The sequence below is a fragment of the Equus asinus genome, chromosome 4 (assembly GCF_041296235.1).
Source record: "Equus asinus isolate D_3611 breed Donkey chromosome 4, EquAss-T2T_v2, whole genome shotgun sequence".
In the NCBI taxonomy this organism is placed as follows: domain Eukaryota; kingdom Metazoa; phylum Chordata; class Mammalia; order Perissodactyla; family Equidae; genus Equus; species Equus asinus.
In genome coordinates this window covers 133,063,839-133,082,825 of record NC_091793.1, presented here as the reverse complement: position 1 = coordinate 133,082,825, position 18,987 = coordinate 133,063,839, and the positions used below count along the sequence as shown (strand labels likewise).

Here is an 18,987-nt window from a genome sequence, read left to right as displayed (position 1 = left end):
CTCTGCCTTTCGTCAGGACTTGTTTAAAATACAATTGATCAGCTTGAGCTGCACCGAAATCTCTCACTTACCCACCCTCAGTCTCCCCACAATGCACAAAGCAAAGTAGCTTGAAAGAGTGGGCTTCAGCTGGTAAACAGAAGTTAACGAACAAGCCTACATAAATATTCAGATTTGAAAACATATTTTATCTCACTTACGTTGCATGTGGACAGATCTCCCAAACTGACAAAACTGAAATTATTTTCTTATCAAAAGGTTGCTATTCACATTTTAATCAACCAGCAAAGTTTGCAAAATCTCTGAAGATGTAGTCACTTACTGACCCAAAATGTGGAAAGTAAATTGGGTACAAAAGAGCTTCCAAAGAAGGTGAATCAAATTATCTTTAATTTGTCCCAAAGTTTCAAGCTCTGTTTCAGAAATGCTGCCAAGTTTCAGGGTGAAATAAGGAAATTTCCCTTCCTCTCTAGCCAACTCTTTCATTTACTCTTCTTTTTTTTTTTTTCCTTTTTCTCCCCAAAGCCCCCCAGTACATAGTGGTATATTCTTCATTGTGGGTCCTTCTAGTTGTGGCATATGGGACGCTGCCTCAGCGTGGCCTGATGAGCAGTGCCATGTCCGCTCCCAGGATTCGAACCAACGAAACACTGGGACGCCTGCAGCGGAGCGCGTGCGCGAACTTAACCACTCAGCCACGGGGCCAGCCCCTCATTTACTCTTCTTAAGATATATTCTTTCCTTAGAAATCCACAGTCTTTTGTATTTACAGATGACCTTGCATTTTCTACTATAATACTTTGTAAATAGGAGAAGAGTCTTCTGCTGCCAGGTTTTAAACAGTTCTTGTAGAGATGAAAAATAAATTCAGCCTGAGTTTCTGTTTACATTTATTTTCCTAGAATTCATCTCTAATAAGTATTTCTAGCTGAGCTCTCCAAAGGTTAAAACCACAAAAGAAATGAAAATGCAGGTCTGGAACATACTAATGCAATTTTTAAAAAATAATATATTGGTAATTTTTCTGAGTAGGCTAACTGACTTAAAGGACTCCCTAGAGATATGAAATATAAAACCTGTTTCTCTACACAACATTTTATTCCATAATGCACTGTACTCTTGCATTTCATATTAACGTGGCTTGTTAGAACTATTATTTAGAGTATAAGTTTGTTTGACATGAACTATGAGTCTGGACTATTTCTAAAGGTTGTTTTCAAAGTTTTTTATAAAACTACCCTGTATACTGTTGACAGGGAGATATTAAATAATCCATCTTGTGGGAGTGAAATGCTTTTCTTTTTAAGTATTTCGGGTAGTATTGAGAACAACTGCTTTTCAAAATTAGATATAAGAAGAAATGATGTGGTATTAAATTTTTCTTTTATAAAAGGTAACATTATTGGGGATTCAACAATTGAAAAAAGTGGATATATAAGGCAATACCTTTTCCACTCAATAGTCTTCTACTTAAATGCATATGCACTAAAACAGTGGATTGTTCATATTTGCAAGTTTACCAGTTGTGATATTTCCAAGATAAAGTAGGTTCCTAAGAGAATTCTCAAAGTGGCCTCTTTAGATGAATCAGGGAGAAAATCATTCACGGGTCGCTTAAACTGAACCACTGGTCCTGCTGTGGGCCAGGATGTGGCCAGCTCTGGCTCACGCTACTGACATAGCCACGTAGAACCAAGTCAGTTCCTCTACTGCCAACTCCATCCTTCCTTGTGAAAGAAAACAGGCATTTAGCAGAAGCTTCACTGCCGCTCACCCACTTAAAGTCAAATTTCAATCATTCTGTGATGTACATGTTTGTATTTCCTTTGAACAGTGTCCCCAGACTTAGGTCCTAATGGTATAGAAGTACCTAGTATAAACAGAGGCTTTTTAAGACTTTTCCAATTCATGATTTTGTTCCCAAAAGAAACTGAAAGCATGCCCATGTTCTTTGTAAGCCACTGCTTCTCAAGTTAGAAAATCATTCATTTCCTGAAAATCTCAGCTTTATCTTTTCTTGTCGCTAAAATTGAAGAAGTAACCACTGTCTAGATTTTTCTGCCACTACAAAGTAGAATTTAAATATTAACAGTGAAAGGCATTAGGACTCATGATTCATTAGTTGGTTAAGTGCTTTTCTTTGGAGAGACTGAAAGCTCTTCAGATGCAGAAGCATATGGGCTCTCCCCTCCAAGCGAGGAAGGCAAAAGCCAGTTTATGAGACTTGAGATAGCCAAGTAGAAACTAAAACCCTGAAAGATGATGGGCCAGCGTCACCAGGAACAACAGAACTCAGACAAGCCCACAGCCCCTGACGTGGGCTTCTTCAGAAACATGCCACCTCCTTCAAGACCAGTTTAGATGCTAGATACTTTCATCTTTAATTCGACCTGCCAATTTCAGCTCCTGAGGAAAGAAACCTTATGCATCACATACAAATTTGAGAATAAAATAATTATTAAATGCATGACTGAATTTATTTTACTAATGACTTTTTGTTCTCTGAAAAAAAATCATAGATTATAACAGCCTTTAAAAAAGGTTGGGCATAATTAGAAGGGGGCAGGCCCTGTGGTGTAGTGGTGAAGTTTGCACGCTCCACTTCAGCGGCCCAGGGTTCACAGGTTCGGATCCTGGACGCAGACCTAGCACCGCTGGTCAGACCACACTGTGGTGGCATCCCTCATAAAACAGAGGATGATTAGCACAGGTGTTAGCTCAGCAACCACCTTCCTCAAGCAAAAAGAGGAGGATTGGCAACAGATGTTAGCTCAGGGCCAATCTTCCTCACAAAACAAAAAGATAATTGGAAGAAAGAAGCCTCAATTTCAAACAGAAATACTTCTACTGTTTCCCCTCTTCAGTGATGCTAAATTGCATAATATTCTAATTAGGATGCATATTTTCTTCCCCTTCCAACATGGACCAAATGATTCCTATGATAATTAAAGATTGACATAACTTTTGGAATAAAGCCCCCAAATTTTTTTCAGAAATCTAATTTTAGTTAATCATGTTATCTCCTAACTTTGTATACTGAAATTCTCCACTCAGTTGATTCAATGGTTCATCCTCTGGACACTACTGGAAGCCTTTCTATCTGCCCTACTCAGTGCTGGCTCTCTACACCTCATCCTTCAATTCCCACCTTTAGTGCAGCCAAAATGTATTTTTGGCATCCATCTGTCTGGAGGAAGTGGTGAGATATGTGGCCTGACTGGACTGAGCTTGAGGTGCAATCCTAATATATTCTTGACACCCTTCAAACACAGATTCCTCTATCTTTAAGAAGCAACGATTCTGAGAAAATGGCTAAGCAAGTGGAGACCACAGAGAGAAGTAACAACTGAAAACTATTATTAAACTTGATCATTTTGTTCAACATTTAAAATATACTTACTATTTAGGGAGCCAGATTTATAAATTCTGCCAGGATTCTGCTTTTTTCATCTTTAGTGTGTATAAAACCCTTTATGGAGCTAACTCTCCAATCTTTTGTCCTGAGGCCCAGGGCCTCATTTAAATGAGGATGTCCCATCTTCACCTCAGATACACCACGGCTACAGCCTGAATCATTATCTTTCTCTCAAAATGCATGCCCCCGAACTTGCTGAACTGCAACCGTCAACTTTAATGCACAGGTGGTCTCCCTTTCCAAGGGGATTGTCAACTCTTTGAAGAAAAAGACTATCTTTTAGACTTTTTTTAATCCCTTGTAGAAACTAATCCCTAATACTTTACAATTAGAACACACTCGGTAAATATTTGTCAATGAATAAATCAAAATTAGTTAATATGTGACTTATAAAAATATAGGAATTTGACTAAATTTGCACAACTTGATTATTTGGGTCATTTAACACACACTTTCAATCCTGTAATACAGAAAACCTGTTTTATAAATCCTTACTAGAGCTAACAAAATTTTGGCAAACTTAGGTTACACCTCCTTTTACTTCCTCTATATGCTCTAAGATGGAAGTGACAAATAGTGACTTGGACAAAAGAACACGGATTGTTTACAAATAGGATAATTTGAATAGGAACGATAAAGAGTGATTTTAAAGAGGCCAAAAATAAAATTCATGAGTTAAATCACTATTTACTGTTCTACTGGCAGTAGCTAAAAATTTTATTTCTGTAGATATATCAAAACAGTTTAAAACTTCAGTTTGTAAAATGCAATAATTTACGATTTCTACCTTCCAAGGTAAAACAATGTCATTTGTATCATATTATAAACCACCTGGGAAATAGGTAGATTTGAATTCACAGTGCCCTGATTTGAAACTGTTTTTTCACTGGCTCCTCCAGAAGTCATTTAAAAATTGTCTAACTGAAAAAGTGAGTTAATATTTTAGGAACATTCTTATATACGTAATAATATTATTTATTGAATGCCTATTATGAGCCAGATGCTTTACATACATCATCTCATTTTATCGTCCCAACAGCACAATAAATTACTAGTTCCATTTTAGAGGTGAGGAAACTGGTGCTCAGAAGGTCAGATATATTGATCCAGATTACAAACTGGAAAATGGAAGAAAGGGTTTGACTCCAGTCCCAGATCTTCTCGTGCTGCTCCTATTAATAGTAGGTATCAATTTTTAGCACTATTAAAAACAGCCTTCACAAATTCAGAGGCAGAAAGTAGGCTAGTGGTTGCCAGGGCCTGAGGGGAGGAGGCAATGGGGAGTTATTGTTTAATGGGTACAGACTTTCAGTTTGGGATGAAGAAAAAGTTCTGGCGATGGATAGTGGTGATGGTTGCACAATAACGTGAAGGTATTTAATGTCACTGAACTGTACATTTAAAAGTGGTTAAAATGATGAATTTATGTTATGTATGTTTTACCACAATAAAAAAAATAGTGTTCAACATCATACCCATTTTTTTGGTTTCCTACAAATTCTATAACTTCAATATAGAGTTCAGAAGTCTTTAAAATCATGGACGTTTCAATTCAACAATACATTAAAAGGATCATACACCATGACCAAGTGGGATTTATTCAAGGGATACAATGATAGTTCAGCATATGCAAATCAATCAATGTGATACACCACATTAACAAAATGAAGAATAAAAATCATATTATCATCTCAATAGATGCAGAAAAAGCATTTGAAAAAATTCAACATCCAATTATGACAAAAATTCTCAACAAAGTGGGTACAGAAGGAATATGCTTCAACATAATAAAGGCCATATACGATAAGCCCACAGCTAACATCATACTCAATGATGAAAAGCTGAAAGCTTTTCCTCTAAGATCAGGAACAAGACAAGGATGCCTGCTCTCGCTACTTTTATTTGACAAAGTATTGGAAATCTTAGCCAGAGTAATTAGGCAAGAGAGAGAAATAAAATGTACCCAAACTGGAAAGTAAGAATTAAAACTGTCACTATTTGTGGATGACATGATTTTATATATAGAAAACCCTAAAGACGCCACCAAAAAATTGTTAGAATCAACAAATTCAATAAAGTTGCAGGGTAAAAAATCAATATACAAAAATCTGTTGCATTTTTATATATACAACTATCAGAAAGAGAAATTAAGAAAACAATCCCATTGACAATTGCATCAAACAGAATAAAATACTTAGGAATAAATTTAACCAAGGAGGTGAAAGACGTATACACTGAAAACTATAAGACATTGATGAAAGAAATTGAAGAACACAAATAAATGGAAAGATATTCCATGTTTATGGATTGAAAGAATTAATATTGTTAAAATGTCCATATTACCCAAAGCAATCTACAGATTCAATACAAACCCTATCAAAATTCCAATGTCATTTTCACAGAAATAGAGCAAACAGTCCTACAATTTATATGGAGACACAAAAGACCCCAAATAGCCAAAGCAATCTTGAGAAAGAAGAGCAAAGCTGGAAGCATCAAACTCCCTGATTTGAAACTATGTTATAAAGCCATAGTAATCAAGACAGTGTGATATTGGCATAAAAACAGACACATAGAACAATGGAACAGAATAGAGAGCCCAGAAATATGTGATCAATTAATTTACAACAAAGGAAGCAAGACTATACAATGGGGAAAGGATAACCCCTTCAATAAATGGTGCTGGGAAAACTGGACAACCACAGGCAAAAGAATGAAATTGGACAATTCCCTTATACCATGCACAAAAATTAACTCAAAATGGATTAAAGACTTGAATGTAAGACCTGAAATCATAAAACTCCCAGAAGAAAACATAGGCAGTAAGCTCCTTAACACACGTCTTGCGATGATTTTTTGGACCTGACTCCAAAGGCAAGGGCAACAAAAGAAAAAATTAAAAAGTATGACTACATCAAACTAAAAAGCTTCTGCACAGCAAAGGAAACCATTAACAAAATCAAAAGGTAATCTAATGAATGGTAGAAGATATTTGCAAGTCACATATCTGATAAGGGGTTAATATCCAAAATATATATAGAACTCATGCAACTCAATAACAAAAAAACAAACAATCCAATTAAAAAATGGGCAGAGGATCTGAATAGAGATTTTTCCAAAGAAGACATACAACTGGCACATTAAAAGATGCTCAACACCACTAATCATCAGGGAAACACAAATCAAAACCACAATATCACCCCATAGCTGTTAGAACGGCTCTTACCAAAAAACAAGAAAAAGCAAATGTTGGCAAAGATGTGGAGAAAAGGGAGTCCTCATGCACTGTTGATGGGACTGTAAATTGGTGCCACCACTGTAGAAAACAGTATGGAGGTTCCTCAAAAAGTTAAAAATAGAACTACTACATGATCCAGCAATTCCACTTCTGAGTATTTATTCAAGAAAACGAAAACACTAATTTGAAAAGATATATGGACCCCTACGTTCATTATAGCATTATTTACAATAACCAAGATATGGAAACAACCTAAGTGTCCATCGATGGATGAATGGATAAAGAAGATGTGGTATATATATACAACGGAATACTACTCAGACATAAAAAAAATAATAAAATCTTGCCATTTGCAACAATATGGATAGACCTGGAGGACATTGTGCTAAGTGAAATCAGTCAGACTGAGAAAGACAAACACCACATGATTCATTTATATGTGGAATCTAAAAAACAAAAAACAAAAACAAACAAAATAAAGCCAAACTAACAGATACAGAGAACAGACTGGTGGTTGCCAGAAAGCAGGGGGGTTGGGCGATGGGTTAAATGGGGGAAGGGGTTCAAGAGGTACAAACCTTCAGTTATAAAATAAATAAGTCACGGGGATGTAGTGCCAGCATGGTAACTCTAGTTAATAATACCTTATTGCATATTTGAAAGGTGCTAAGAGAGTAAATCTTAAAAGTTCTCAACACAAGGAAAAAAAATGTGTAGCTTTGTATGGTGATGGATGGTAACTTGACTTATTGTGGTGATCATGTCCTACTGTATACCAATATCAAATCATTATATTGTACAACTGAAACTAATATAACATTATGTCACTTACGCCTCAATTTAAAAAAAATCTTGGATATTTCAGCTACATGATTTCTTAGCAAGAAATTTCAAGATAATCTGAAGCTGCAGATTGAAATAACGATAAACATTTTTAAATGCAAATGTTGTATCACTGTAATTGATGCTTTTTTATACCACTCATTAGGATCTCATTAGATTCTTTCACAGGGTTTGTTTTTAAAATATAAAATGTAGACTAAGGAAAAAAAAACTCTGAAAGACATTAGTCCATTTATTGCTATAGTCCTATAACAGTATGTTTGATTAAATTAATTAATCAGTAAATAAGCCCTTATCATCTTTCTAAATAGTTCCTAGTTTGTTCTCCTATTATTTAATCAAAGTGTCTCCTACTTAGGGGCCAGCCCCATGGCCAAGTGGTTAAAGTTTGACGTGCTCTACTTCAGTGGCCCAGGTTTGTGGGTTTGGATCCCAGGCCTGGACCTACTCCACTCATCAGCCATGCTGTGGCAGCATCCCACATACAAAATAGAGGAAGACTGGCACAGATGTTAGCTCAGGACTAATCTTCCTCAAGCAAAAAACAAGAGGAAGATTGGCAATGGATGTTAGCTCAGGGCAAATCTCCCTCACCAAAAAGAAAAAATTAAAATTAAAAAATAATTTTTCTTAAAGTGTCTCCTTCTTTACTCTTTTAAAGATGTTATTTTTTTTCCTTTTTTCTCCCCAAAGCCCCCTGGTACACAGTTGCATATTCTTAGTTGTGGGTCCTTCTAGTTGTGGCATGTGGGATGCCGCCTCAGCATGGCTTGATGAGTGGTGCCATGTCCGCGCCCAGGATCCGAACTGGTGAAACCCTGGGCTGCCACACTGGAGCACGAAAACTTAACCACTCAGCCACAGGGTCGGCCCCCTCCTTCTTTACTCTTAAATATTCTAAATTGGTATTACTATCAGGTGTCCCTATGAGGAAAGGATCCCTTAGAACGGAAAAGACAAAAAGATGCTAAAAAACAAAAATCGAACTAAGTCATTTCAACCATTCTCAAGAGCTTATTTTTAACAAGGTAGCTTGCAATGTTTTCATCTCTGTATTTAAGAGGTTCCAGTTTCAAGCCTTCTGTGACTGTGTTAGATTTTATGCATTTATATTTATAAATGAATGAATGCAGATCATGAATTATTGCAAGATATCATATGTGGTACCCGCCTAATTATTAATGGGAGCTAAATCATAAAAGGCAGCCACTGTCACTCATGGGAAAAAATGTGTCCTGTATAGCATGGAAAGAGCACTGGATGACGGATGGCTAAAACAGAAGAGCTGGAGGCCAGCCAAGCTAAAGAAACAAGCAGAGCAGTGGGCGACTCCAAATCATGGCTGCTTCCCAGTTGCATGGTGCAAACACAGCAATTCAGTCTTAACAAGAAAATTAAAAGCAAAGCACTATTAATCATGCAGCAAACAAAAACATTTGGTTAAACTAATAAACACCACTTAAAATAGAACAGCAAAAGCCTACATATTTTTTGAAAGCTCTCAAGTCAAAAACACCTAACTTGAGAAAAAAGAAAAATTCAATTTATGAACCAAGTTAATTTCTTAATGGAAAATAAAAGATATATTGTAATGGATGCAAAACTGCAATATAATATAGGATGAAATAATGTGCAATATCAGAATTACTGTTCATCTCACTAACATAAACACCAGTATATGAGAGGTAGTGATGGAGCATGGCTCTTGAGGCTAACACTCTGGGTTCAAATCCCAGCTCCAGGCTGCCTTACCAGCTGGGTGACCAAGATATTCTTTATTTGGTTCTGGAGGAATTTTAAGGAAAAATGCTGTGTGTTCAGAAAAATCTATTCCTTCACTGTTACCCATATTTTACCCAATCACTCACAACCAAGATTGCCAGTTTCAACAAATAAAAATACAAGATGCCCAATTAAATATGAATTTCAGATAAACAATAAATAATTTTTGCATAGGACATACTTATACTGAAAAATTATGTGTTGTTTATCTGAAGCACAAATTTAACTGGGCATCCTCTATTTTGTCTAAGGACCTTACCTACAGTATTTCTGCTAATACTATACTTTCTATTTTTCATTCTCCTATTTAGTAAGAACGCCATCACAATAGCATCATAAATCATCGTTTGTGCTATACGGCATGTAATTACACAATCAGCTGGCAGCCTGTGTAACGAACTGTAATGGATTCAATGGGATCTCTAACTTTTGAAAGAAAGTGGTAACCATTTATAGAATTGTTTCAGGACAGTTAAAGATTCTCTGTTGCCATCTATTCTTAATATGCCTCTTAAGGGGAATAACAGCTTTTAGTATTTGTTTTTATCCAAATGGAAATAATTAGAATATTTAATTATGGAGTTATGCACATAATTATAAAATTAATCACAGCAATCAATTTTCTGCACATATAAGTGCATTTCACATCACTATGTGGATACTTTTACAAAGGTTTCCTTGACATAGCAAAGCTATGAGAAATTTCAAAAGATTTATTCTAAACTTCCAAATTACCATTACTAATTGTTTTTCCAAAATCCATACTTGATTGTTAAATCATAATCATCCAAGCATAAGAATTTTTAAATCCTATGCTAGATAACAATTCTACTTAATCAAACATATATTTTGAATTAGCAAAAAATTAAAACTTTGAATCCAATTTAAAAATTCAAAGGCACTCAGCCTTTTGGGGGGGTTTTTTACTGTCAGTTTCCTTAAGTTTTGAACCCAAAGGTAATTTTCATCATCAAAACATCTCAACAATATAAGAAAATCCTTTATGTAGTATTTATACTATTCCAAAGATATTCGACAACAGTCATCAGACAAACCAACCAATCTCTTGCAAAACGTTTCATTAAGTAAAGCAACATCACCAAAATACTGGTATTTTCAAGGGATTTATTTACTCCAAACCAATGAAAATTAATCTTTTGACCCAAATTATAACAATACTACAGAAAAACAGTAGTAATGAACTTTTCTCCAGTCATCTCTAAAGCATGACCTAAATGATTCAACCTCAAGTTATTAATAATATTTGTCAGGCTAGACACAAAATGTTAGCTAAATTAAATTTTATTTCCTTCCTTATACACAAACACATTTGCTAATCTGTGGGAGTAATAGAAACATAGACTTTTGGCCATGTGAAGATAAAGATCAGTAAGCTAAAACAGAAAATAGTTACATTCCTTGTGAGTCATCATATTCCATTGAATAAAAACCACAATTTAAGGAAATTCTGTGGCCAACTAAACACTTAACAACAGTGGCATGACCATTCAGGGGCTTTGGAAAACAATGTAAATCTTGAAGAGAGAATATCTGGTGACTTTTCTAAACCAGATCATAATCTCAGGAAAAAATAAACCTAAGATCCAAGAGAGTCCTTTTTTATATGCTACACCAAATTATTTTTCAAAACCAACTCAAAAACATGTCTTTCAAAAGTTTAATGGATTTAATAATTTCTTAATCTGTGTCATGGTATCCACTTAGTTGCCAACACCTAGCTTATATTATTACATACTCTTACCAACTCAGCTTCTCTCCCTTTCAATCTCCCTTGTTTAATGCTCCTGAAAACATTTTTTTCCAGTTGTGCCACTTTCAGAGAAGGCACATCAAGAATACTAAGACTAGCTAAACAGATATTGAGCAGCTATGGGGAGGGCACTGTGCTCTGTATATAGTGTCATCTCGTAGAATGGAATGTGAGAGGTAGGAAGAGGTAGGAGCTGCAGCTGGAAAGATAAGCAGAGTCCACATTGTACCAGGCCTCCTGAACCACGTGAAGAAGAGATTTGCACTTTATTCCTAGGGCAGTGGGAAGTATTCAAAAAGTTCTAAGCAGGAAAATAATACAATTAGATTTGCCTTTTAGAAATAAGGCTCTAGCTACTATTCTGGAGAATGGATTAGGAAAAAGAAGGTGGTTGGAGGCAGAAGCCAGCTAGGAAGATGCCGTGGTGATAGAAGTCAGCGTGGGAGTAGCCTGAAATAGAGTAGCAGTGAGAACTATTCAGGAAGTTGAACCAAGAGAAGAATATGGTAATAGACTGGATGTGATGGGAGAGAAAAGAACCAAAGATGACGTCTAGATTGCTGGCAATGGCAATTGCGGAGATGATAGTGCTGTCATGGGATGGGGAACACAGAGAAGGGCAAATCTGGGGTTGTAGAAATATCCAGCAAACAAATATACAGCCCTGGATATATTCATTCACGCAATAAGCATTTTTAAGCACCTAGGTCCGATCTATACCTCTTTTACAGCACCTCCTTTCTATAGTTTTAATACATTGGCTATAAAGTATGTCTGCCTCATCTTTGAATTTCTATATTACAAAGTATGGTCTTGTCGCAAATATTAGAAGCATCAATAACAGACAAATGAATGAATCAATCAGTAAAAGTAACTTTGCCATGGGGCCGGCCCAATGGTGCAGCAGTTAAGTTCACACATTCCGCTTTGGTGGCCCAGGGTTCGCAAGTTCGGATCGCGGGTGCAGACATATGCCCCACTTAGCAACCCATGCTGTGGCAGGCATCCCACCCACATACAAAGTAAAGAAAGATGGGCAAGAATGTTAGCTCAGGGTCAATCTTCCTCAGCAAAAAGAGGAGGATTGGCAGCGGCAGATGTTAGCTCAGGGTTAATCTTCTTCCAAAAAAAAAAAAGGTAAAAGTAACCTTGCCAAATGTATTATAGTGTGAAAAGAAACTGATAAGCCTTACCAAAAAGGCTGTTAATAGAGTCAAATTTCAATGACCTTGGCTCCACAGAAGAAATATTAAGCATATATTTAAAGATTTAATAATGTACAACATCGAATAATGAGACACAAGGCCACATCTTTCCCCACCCTGACATATATATTATAATCAATTCAATTTTCAATATTTGAATGAAAGAGTCAAAATCTATCATAACTAAGAAATTCCTTAATATATAATTACCTAAAGAGTTAACATTGTTTTCATTTTAGTTGTAACTCACAGAATGAAGTGTGGGTAAATGACAGGGCTCAGATGCCAGATATGGCCCATATTCACACACATTCACAAACTATTGCAGGCAAGGCATCTTAAGACAACTGAAGGATAATGTAACTGAATGAATGTCATACGCGGTTTAATTAAGAGATGGTGGCAGCTAGTAGGACTGCTTCTTATAACACTAGTTCACCGCTGTCATGAGGTCGGGTGAAAAGCCATTCAGAAGGAAGTACTGGCCGCAGCTGCTCGGAACGTATATAGACCATGTCATAAAGATTTGTGTAGACTTACAGACTTTGCATACCGGCCAATGGGCAGTATTTTTATTTGAGGAGCTGCTAGTTAAGTGGATTGTCAAGTCTTCATTTTTTTAGGAACAGCCTAAAATATATCTTAAATATATTTATATAAATATGTTGTATTCCTCACTTCCGGGCCACAGCAAACTTGAGGGACAGGCGTAATTCCCATTTTACCAATGAAGAAACTGAGGCTCAGAAAAATTTTAAAACTTGCTCATGATCACACAGCTAGTAAGTAGCAAAGCCAAGATTCCAGGATCCAAGATGGAATTCTTCAGTCTGTATCCTCTTCCCCGCCCAAGCTATTCCCTAAATATTTAAGTTCCTATTAAGTAAAGTGAACCTAGTGATGACAGACCATGTTAACTAAGGTCAAGGATCCTTTCAGGAATATGGAAGAGAAGAAGTCATCTTGGTTCAATTTGGGGAGAGAAATAAATCAAGCATGTGCCTAACACTTAGTAGGAGCTATAGAGGACACAAGAAAAGTCTAAAACGTGGTCCCTCTCTTCAGAGTTGGTAAAATGATTCTAACAAAGAATAAACAAAGGACACTGTAATTTCCCAGTGATTATAGCATAGTTTCTAACTTAATTCCTTCTTGTCAAAATCAAGGTTATCTATAGTCGATAAGCTGAGAGAATACTAGGGGTTGCTGGGATTGGGCCCAGTGTCATTCAGCAAAACACTATTTCTAGTTCTCATGACAACCTTTCAGAGTGGATCCATGATTGTTTTGCACAAGAATTCCAGCCAAAATTCCAATTTTTTCTGAATGCCTTAATAAAGGAAGCTGTGTTTAAATCTAATGAACATAAAGAGGCAGAAAATGTTGCATCCTTTGTAGTCTCTTCCACCCACTGACTAGCACCTCACCCATCAGAACCTAGCAGGAGGCAACACCTAAGACAGGAGCCCAGGAGGAGGCCTCTCAGATTCTCAGTAGCCTTGATTAAAAAGGTTGCAGAAAAAAAAAGACAATGTTGCCCCTTAACCATACTATTACTCATAATAAATTGAGTAATAGCTGCCAATTTTATGGTTCACTCCTTTCCTTAATTTTAAAGATTTATTTTAAGATTGGTCATTATTTATTTAAGGCCCCCATCTTTACAGCACATTATACTCTATCTTTTTGTGGTCCCATCCAAGGACCACAAACCAAACAGTTTGAAAGAGGTCTTGCTTTGAAAGAATTTACAACCTAACAAGGAAAAAAGAAATTTAAACATGCAGAAAACCTGAGTCTGAGTCAGACATGATTTTTTTAATAGTCAAGTTTTCATTCACATCTTGTACATATTCCCAAACTTTCCCAAAATGAGAATAATTCCAGGAGAAAAAAAAGAGTCTGAAGTAATTAGCTGTAAGAGATCTTTTGTTAAATAAAAAGGAAAGGTTCAGTTGAATTGTAAGGTGAAATCAGTTCAACTAAATTAATGAGGAAGCTATTTCTAATAGAGGCCTTTACCAAGTTTTAGGTGTCCCTTAAGCTTGAGTTAGTGCCAGGGTAGGAGTTAGGGGGTTTTTCCTAAAATTTCAATCAACATGAAGCAATCAACCTGAACGGTGTCAAATGCAGTTAAGTACTTAAAAATCATTTGCTGAACTAAATTCATTTATAGTTCATACGTTTACTCTATGATTTGAGGAAGTTGAAACTCATCTCTGAACAAACGACCCTACGGCAAAAATTGTACAACTGTTTTTCAAGAAGGAGCAAGTAGGGTCACAATTACAAATACTGCTGGATGGTCTACAGAACTCTTTTGGGAGGGATAGGAAGATTTTTTTTTAATAACTACTGACTATATCAACTAAAATAAAAGTTTCTGCACATTTTTCTTTGTAATGCTGCAAGAAATCAGAGAAAAACCAATTATGACCAAGCTCTACAACTCCAAAGACCATGAGCAGAGGCACTGGAGTCCCCATCACTTCAGAAGAGTGACCACCTCAACCCCAGTCAGGTTATACCCGGCAGCCACAAGACAGGCTTTGCTCCATGACTCAAAAGGTACCACTCTATTCAAAGCCCTTCACGATCAAAATCTTAAGAATTATTTTTAAGTATTGATTCCTATATATCTCTGCAAAGTCCTGACTATTCTTACCTCAAAACCAGCTCAGATTTTATCTTGTCTATTTCCACATAATAACCAACATATATTGACTATCTACCAGTATCAACTACCTAACTAACCACTCCACATTAAGTCTTTCATTTAGTCCTCCCAACTACCCTATGATGTAGGTTCTGCTACAATGATGACGTTGAGAGTCAAATAGATTAAGGAACCTGCCTGATGTCACAGAGCTAACAGAAAGAGAATCAGGACTGCAATACTGGTAGTCCCATCCTAGGGCCCACCCTTTAAGGGCAGTGTGATAATGGCAGGCACCTCCTGGACCTAGCACCTAATTCTAGAAGCTTCTAGCCTTTCTCCTTATCCCTGATTTATCTCCATTGTTTCGCACAGGTATTAAGAAAAATCTTTCTTAACTTCTTTTTTTTACTAATTACTTTCCTATTTAAGAAAAGTGCAATGGCTTTACAGATTATATTAAATTGAATGCAGCTGCCATATCAAGCCTGCATTCAGTCAACCCATCATATCATCTCAAATTCAGGAACATAGCCTCTTTAATATAAAGACAACTTACTGAACTGCTGTCAATGGAATATGGTTTTTTTTCCCCACAAGTAAAATTCTCCTGATGATTTATATTTATAGAAATATAGCATCCAGAGAAAGGGAGGTAAAACAGTGCCCTACAGGGGACCATAGTGCATCTGGTATAGCAACCAGTGTTATGGTCTAGGGACAACATTTTAAATGAAACACTGACAAATTAGAACATGCCACTCACTTGCTGTGTGAATCTGGGCAAGTTATTTAACCTATCTGTGCCTCAATTTCTTCATCTATATGAAATGGAGTAGACAGTCCCTACTTCATAAGCCCAGTGAGAATTATGTGAGTTAATACATGTAAAGTGCTTAGAACATGGAAACATGGTAAGCACTCAATAAATATCCAGGGTTATTGTCGTGGTGGGAGTGTGGGAGGAGACATCCGCGTAACTCCCTTCAAACATGTCAAGAACTGTCACGTGCAGACTTAAACTAATCTTTCTAGACCCTGAAGGTAGAAATTAAACTGACTAGAAAATGTATTGGAGAACAATTTGACTTGGACTCAACATAACAATGTTTTCAAACAACAAAAGCAGCCTGAAAATGGAATTGGCTCCCTTGTGAGAGAGGGACTCCCTGCTAATGGAGACCAAAACCCACGCGTCCCAGGGACTCCTGCTCCCGAGTGGTTACCTGCACCCGACAACCTCCAGAGGCTCACCTAAGACAGTCCATCAGAGTCTTTCCCACAGTGTGTTGCACGCAGTAGTTACTCAAAACGTCCTGTATTGTTCTTTGGGGGATTTCTCCATGTTTCACATATGGTACGCTTTTGCGAGTCAGGATAAAGGATAAAAAGTGCAGGCCATGTCTGTGAGACATAACTTTGAAGTTAACTTGTTCATACAGGTATTGAAACAGGCCTAGTAGCACATGAGCCATGTTCTTGTCAGTTGTCCTAACCAGATAAAACAATGTAAACTCAAAACATAATGTTTAACTCCCTCATATCACACCACTTTGATTCCTTCTCCAAGTTAAGAATATATTCCATGACTAATTCTTTGAACCTTAACAAACACTTCTAGTTTCCTTTTCTTCATTTTACTAACAAGAATCTCCTAAACTTTAAGCTGAGTAGGTGGCCACCTAGATAGAGACTACATTTCCTAGCCTTTTGCAATTGGGTATGGCCACATGACTAACAGGCCAATAGGATATGTGTAGAAGTAATATGCGCAACTTACAGGTTACTTCCTTAAAAGAAAGCTACTTGCCCTCCACTTTCCTTTTCCCCCTTTTTATGGGCTAGAAGGAGGATGTGGTGATGGTGGGCCAGTTTAATCAAAGGGACAAGACAACATCTTACTTTTGGAGCAGAGCCACTTACCTGATTCAGAATAACCTGCCTACTGGTGGAATGTTATTTATTAGAGAAATAAACTTGTATCTTGTTTAAGCCACTATATATTGAGATCTTTGTTACAGCAACTTAGCTTCCTAACAAATGCAAGTGTTTCTAAATATGGAGAGTGAACTCCTTTATTTCAAAGCCTCAGAGATTTGTGTATAAATATTCTCAGGTAAATTCCACCTTTAATAAACATTTTTATAGTGAAATTTTAAATTCTAATGTAGATCAAACCAACCACCTAAATGGTGGTTGATACCGGGTACAATCATGAACAGAATACTTCCTGAAATCTGGAAACAGAATAGTTTATAAAAAGACTCAAATGATAAAGGAAAAAGAGTACTTGAAGAAAACTACAAAGAGAGTTCCTCAAGGGTCATAGCACCAAGATCCTTATTGGAATAACACAAATAAGCTACCTTAGTCACTTACTTGATCTTCAAAATGCTTTAGCCATTTTCAGCTGTAAAAACTAAAAATCAAAATTGAAACCATGAATAAAAGTTCGTAAAGACTTAAGACAAAATCAGATAAACACGAAGTTAAGCTTTTATGTCCGTAAGAAGCCTCAGAGCAATGTTTTGGTACTTTGTAAAAAAGCAAATTTTTAAAAGATAATATTAGGAATAGTTGTTAAAGGACTTAAATCACAGTTTGGCTTTCTCCAGACTTTTCTTAAAGGAGCCCAGTATGACAAAAATATCCTTTGCAGAGTTTTCATATTATTTAAGTAAATACCTATTATCTACATCTAGGAATTTTTAAAATTATGATTCCAACTTTTTTTATGTTATGTAATGCCACTAAAACCACTACATTCTCAGTTGATCCCAATGTCAGTGGAGAGTACTGTTTTTCTCTTCTGGCTTTTAATAGGCTTTATGCAATGGAAAACATTCCATAAGCTGGTCTTATTATCCATGAAACCAGAGAGCAACTGGTTCTCTATAATGTGAGCTTGCATGCAAATTACCCTTTAATACATGCAGCACTGAGGAAACTGTGGGCTTTATTCTTATTTTCACATCTTACATTTTCACACAGGCTGGAAACCCCCTTACACTGACAATAGAGTCATGTGCCACATAATGACATTTCAGTCAATGACCAAACACACATATGACAGTCGTCCCATAAGATTAGTACCATATAGCCTAGGCGTACGGTAGGCTATACCATCTAGGTTTGTGTAAGTATTGTAGGGGAGGAAGAGATTTTCCTCTACCCTTCTAGGTCCTTCTGGCTAGTCTAAGAATTAAATTGACATGAGACAGATTAACAGGAGAAAAACAAACAGAAGTTTAACAACACGTATACACAGGAGAAACCTAGGAAAACCAAGTCACTAGCCAAAATTGTGAAAGCCCTCACCTTAAATATCATCCTCAGCTAAAGACAAAAGAAGATGTTGGGGTAGAGCAAGTCAGGGACTTCAAAGGTAAGGAAGGCAATTCACAGGTAGGTGAAAAGGAGAAAACATTCAGAAAACAAGTGTTTGGTCACACAGAAACAGAAGAACACAGAGGGGAGCCCCCAAAACAGGCTTTTCTAGGTTCCTCCCTGTTTACTACCTAGTTCATGTTACACTAAGGTGATAGCTCACTTCCTGAGACAGGTTTTTTAATCTAAATTCTTTTAGGCAGTCAAGGGAGAGATAACAAGAAAAACTTTGAGTCTTTTGTTTCTTAAAAATCATCAGTCTAAAGTAATCTCATATTAAAAAGATACACTTTGCTCTTTCCACCATCTTGGAGGCTGTGGACGCCTGCTGGAGACAGGACTTCTAAAATGATAAGTATTTCTGGAAGTCTGTGGTCCAAGGCCATTTTTGCTGGCCATAAGAGGGGTCTCCAGAAGCAAAGGGAGCACACAGCACTTCTTACAATTGAAGGCGTTTATGCTCGAGGTGAAACTGAATTCCATCTAGGCAAGAGATGTGCTTATGTGTACAAAGCAAAGAACAGCACAGTGACTCCTGGCGGCAAACCTAACAAAACCAGAGCAGCCTGGGGAAAGGTAGTTCCTGCTCATGGAAACAGTAGCATGCTTTGTACCAAATTCTGAAGCAACCTTCCTGCTAAGGCCTTTGGATACAGAATCCGTGTGATGCTGTAGTCTTCAAGGATTTAA

The 18,987-nt window shown here is 36.7% G+C and overlaps 1 protein-coding gene and 1 pseudogene across 3 annotated transcripts in view; one reads left to right on the top strand and one right to left on the bottom strand.

Moving 5' to 3' along the window:
• Nucleotides 1-18,987, bottom strand: part of PLCL1 (phospholipase C like 1 (inactive)) — a 328,998-nt gene that overhangs the window by 278,055 nt on the left and 31,956 nt on the right. The gene's annotated exons all lie outside the window — the stretch shown is intronic.
• Nucleotides 1-18,987, top strand: part of LOC106834373 (large ribosomal subunit protein eL33 pseudogene) — a 61,808-nt pseudogene extending 42,821 nt beyond the window's left edge.